Source organism: Amphiura filiformis, chromosome 10 (assembly GCF_039555335.1).
Source record: "Amphiura filiformis chromosome 10, Afil_fr2py, whole genome shotgun sequence".
Taxonomy (NCBI): Eukaryota; Metazoa; Echinodermata; class Ophiuroidea; order Amphilepidida; family Amphiuridae; genus Amphiura; species Amphiura filiformis.
This window is the reverse complement of record NC_092637.1, coordinates 33497255-33502099: the sequence shown is the minus strand read 5'-3', so window position 1 is coordinate 33502099 and position 4845 is coordinate 33497255. Positions and strand designations below refer to the sequence as shown.

Genomic DNA, 4845 nt, shown 5'->3' with positions numbered 1-4845 from the left:
AAACTGTCGTAGGCGACCTTCAAACTTAATTTTGAAACCATTTAACGCATTTATCAGAGTGGCATCAACACATATAATTGCTATTATTATTTTCATTTCAATGTAACTGGGCCACTATGATTTGAGTTTTTTGCCGATATCCCTTCATTACGATGTGTTTAAACGATATAAATACGACATATTTGGACACGTATGAATTGCGCTTTATTCTGAACATTATAAGAATGTATCTTTAAGAAGTACCGTATCACAGTATACTACGGTATAAGTCAGTTCTTTATTGTCAATATAATGCCCGTCTTTGTGGATCCGTAATTTGATATATATTTTTAAATTGAATACTTCAGAACTAAAAGTGAGTTACATGTAGTGCCACTTTTATGCAACATGGGGCTATCAACACCCACTGTGAAAATGTCATGGCATGGATAAAAACTACATGGACATAACAACCTTTAACAGTCATTTATTTCGATATGCATTCAATGTGACCTTTAATTATTGCTTTCCTACATTCAACATTCGCTATCTTTTAATATCTTTGTCCAAATATCAAGTCTTCGTTTAAGTATTCTCGCTTAAATTACATACAATAAATGGACAATTGTTGATTTGCTGACCCAAAACAAGCATTAAGAATATGCTAAGAAACTGTGCATATTGGCGAACGCAGGTACCAATCTAATAAAGATTTAATCGTGTCATTTAATACTTGGTATCTCTAAAAGAACTGCACCGTCGACAATTATTGTATTTTTGAGGGCTTAATCCACACAATTATATAATAGGAAAAAGTTGTGATTTTCAAAAATATGAACGAAATGGAAAATGAGTTGTTGTTTTTTTAATCACGTTTTTTATTATTGAGACGCCCGGTACAAGCTAGTGCAGATACCCGAACATTGCCAGAAATATTGATACTGTTCATAATTCCTTGAAAGCTCCCGGATATATCTGAAGCCAGAAGTCTTCAAATCGGGAGGGACTCGGCCGGGTCGCTGCTTGTTATTGATTCATTTCATGTGCAAAATTGTATCGCTTGATGCTAGCGATCGGAGTATGAATTCAGCTTGATGGTAAATTTGATTTAAAAAAAATATCGAAGGCGACCTTCAAACTTTTTTTTAAAAACATTTAACGCATTTAAAGAGTGGTGTCAGCACATACGATTGCTATTATTGCTATCCAATGGAACTGGACCAGTCTTGCTATGATTTGATTTTTTGTTTATTTCCCTTCACTATGATGTGTTTAAACGATCTCAATACGATTTAAATTGGACACGTATGACTTTTATTGTTCTGAACATTATACATAAGAAGTGACTTTAATATAAGTCAGTTCTTTTATCAATATAGGCCTAATGGCCGTCTTTGTGGATTCGTGATTTAATATACATTTTTAAATTGAATACTTTAGAACTAAAAGTGAGTTAGTGTCAGTTTTTTGCAACAAGACGCTATCTACACCCTCTGTGAAAATTTCATAATGAAATAATCGAGTATTAATGCTGTATAGATAAAACAAGTTCCTTACATTAAACACACGTAATTTTTCACCAGGTTCGCTGTCGCAAGTAATAAAGGAGACAAGTAGAAAAGTGATCCCGCCTGGGAATCGAACCCAGGACCTCAGGTTTACGAGACCGGCGCCTTAACCACTTGGCCACGGGAGCTTCATGATTAGGCTGTTTGAAATTCGAACCCATAAGCGGTCACTTAAACTTATCTCCTCCCCGCAAATAGCCCATAGTAGCATTAAAACTACATGGACATAACAACCTGTAACAGTCGTTTATTTCGGAATGCATTCAATGTGACCTTTAAGTTCGGAGGTCTCCAATTGCTTTCCTACATTCAACATTCGATATCTTTTAATATCTTTGTCCAAATATCAAGTCTTCGTTTAAGGGCTGGGGTATGAACGTTTGGACAGTATTTATTTTGGGACATCAGAGCACATCAGACATATCGAATTGCATTCTGAATACGAAGAATGTCATTCTGATATCAAATAATTTTGATTTTTGAAATTCGCAATTTAATACACATTTTATGGCAAATCATTAAAAATTAATATTTTTGATATTTAACAGTACTTGAAGTAAACTTTATAAATCTGATGATTTATACTTAAAGTGTATGTAGGTGGGATGAAAAGCCGACGATCAATTGAAAATTTTGACCTTTCGTATTGGAGATATGGATTTTTTCCCCAAAACACCAAAAAAAATTAGGTCTTTTTGGGAAAAAATCCATATCTTCAATATGAAAGGTCAAAATTTTCAATTGACCGTCGGCTTTTCCTCCTGCTACATACACTTTAAGAATATATCATTAAATTTATATAATTTACTTCGAAGACTGTTATATATCAAAAATTTGAAAATATCAAATTTTTATAATTTGTCATAAAATTTGTATTATATTGTGATTTTCAAAAATGAAAATTATTTGATATCAGAAAGACATGCTTCGTATTCAGAATGCAATTCGATAGGTCCGAGGTGCTCTCATGTCCCACAAAAAATACTGTCGAAACGCAATAAACGCTCATTTTAGATCCCTTAAGTATTCTCGCTTAAATTACATACAATAAATGGACAATTGTTGATTTGCCGACCCAAAACAAGCATTAAGAATGTGCTAAGAAACTGTGCATATTGGCGAACGCAGGTACCAATCTAATAAAGATTTAATCGTATAATATAAGCACTGGGTGTCTCTAAAACAACTGTAAAGTCAAAAATTGTATTTTGAGGGCTTTTAAAAAATTGCGAAGTGCAGATACCCGAACATTGCCAGAAATATTGATATTGTTCATAATTCCTTGAAAGCTCCCGGATATATCTGAAGCCAGAAGTCTTCAAACGTTTAAGACTCACATGCGATTAAAAGTTGACCAGGGACTCGGCCGGGTCGCTGCTTGTTATTGATTCATTTCATGTGCAAAATTGTATCGCTTGATGCTAGCGATCGGAGTATGAATTCAGTTTGATGGTAAATTTGATTAAAAAAAAATATCGAAGGCGACCTTCAAACTTATTTTAAAACCATTTAACGCATTTAATAGAGTGGCATCAGCACATACGATTGGGATTATTGTTTTTATTCCAATGGAACTGGAGCAGTCCTGCTATGATTTGATTTTTTTCCCCTTCACTATGATGTGTTTAAATGATCTCAATACGATTTAAATTGGACACGTATGACTTTCATTGTTCTGAACATTATACATAAGAAGTGACTTTAATATAAGTCAGTTCTTTTATCAATATAGGCCTAATGGCCGTCTTTGTGGATTCGTGATTTAATATACATTTTTGAATTGAATACTTTTAGAACTAAAGTGAGTTAGTGTTAGTTTTTTGCAACAAGAAGCTATCTACACCCTCTGTGAAAATTTCATAGTGAAATAATCGAGTATTAATGTTGTATGGATAAAACCTTCCTTACATTAAAACTACATGGACATATCAACCTTTAACAGTCATTTATTTCGAAATACATTCAATATGATCTTTAAGTTCGGAGGTCTCCAATTGCTTTCCTACATTCAACATTCGATATCTTTTAATATCTTTGTCCAAATATCAAGTCTTCGTTTAAAGGCCCATTCAGTGATTTGCTCATCCGGATGATCAAAATCATCAAAATTCAGATTTTGGTACCTTTGTTATTGTCATAGATGTGCTAACATAGCCTGCGAGTGGTTCTTCCGAAAGCCATGTATTTAAGACAAAATAAGACATTTTACACAAATCTGTAATTTAGACAGTATCTAAATTAGCTACATGTATTTGAATGGGACTTCAACTTTGTCAGTACTGCTGTTTTCTTCGTTTTTTGCCAAATTTGTCATTTCAAAAATACCAAATGATAATTTGAATGACTTATTCTTCACTTTTAAGCAATTTATAAACAATTTAAATTTTTTTACACTTTAAATATTCTCGCTTAAATTACATACTATTAAATGGACAATTGTTGATTTGCCGACCCAAAACAAGCATTAAGAATATGCTAAGAAACTGTTCATATTGGCGAACGCAGATACCAATCTAATAAAGATTAAATCGTGTCATTTAATACTTGGTATCTCTAAAAGAACTGCACCGCCGACAATTATTGTATTTTTGAGGGCTTAAGGGTACTACACCCCTGTCCAATTTTGTGCCTATTTTTGCATTTTTCTCACAAATTATAGCGCATTGGTGACAAGTAAGATATGAATATTATAGGGGCAAGGACTACAACTACTGCACTGGAAATTTTATTTCGGCACAGACAGCAGTTGTGGAGTTGCAGTCAAAAATGAAGGAAAACCAGTATTTGATCAATAAATCAATACCTACTTGCCTTGAATTGCTAAATTTTCAGAGCAATAGTTGTAGTCCTTGCCCCTACAACATGCATATCTTAATTGTCACCAATGCGCTATAATTTTGGAGAAAAATGCAAAAATAGGCACAAAATTGGCCAGGGGTGTAGTACCCCCTTAATAGCCGATCAAGAATGACTATTTCAAGCACAGAATATGGGCAACGGAGCACTCAATAATTCCAGAACCAAACACATTTGAATACTGTACCAATTGCACAATAAGACACCCGTCATAATTTTTTTCCTGTAATATAGCAAATAACAAGTGCCAATAAACTCCATTGACCATAATTGGTCTCTTTCAAGAACAGCAACATTCAACATTGGAGGCCACATTATTCTTCCAAAACATTCCAATCTTTAATCTGCGTGCTAGCCACATTGGCTTCAGCATAAAAAGCTGAAGTTTTGAGATATTTTCTCAAAATATCAAGAGCAAGAAACACTGAACCAATACTATGCT

At 33.7% G+C, this 4845-nt stretch overlaps 1 non-coding gene across 1 annotated transcript; it reads right to left on the bottom strand.

Moving 5' to 3' along the window:
• Positions 1–1601: 1601 nt before the first annotated feature.
• Trnat-cgu (transfer RNA threonine (anticodon CGU)) lies at positions 1602–1675 on the bottom strand. The gene has a single exon. It is a non-coding gene; the product is annotated as a tRNA-Thr (tRNA).
• Positions 1676–4845: the final 3170 nt, after the last annotated feature.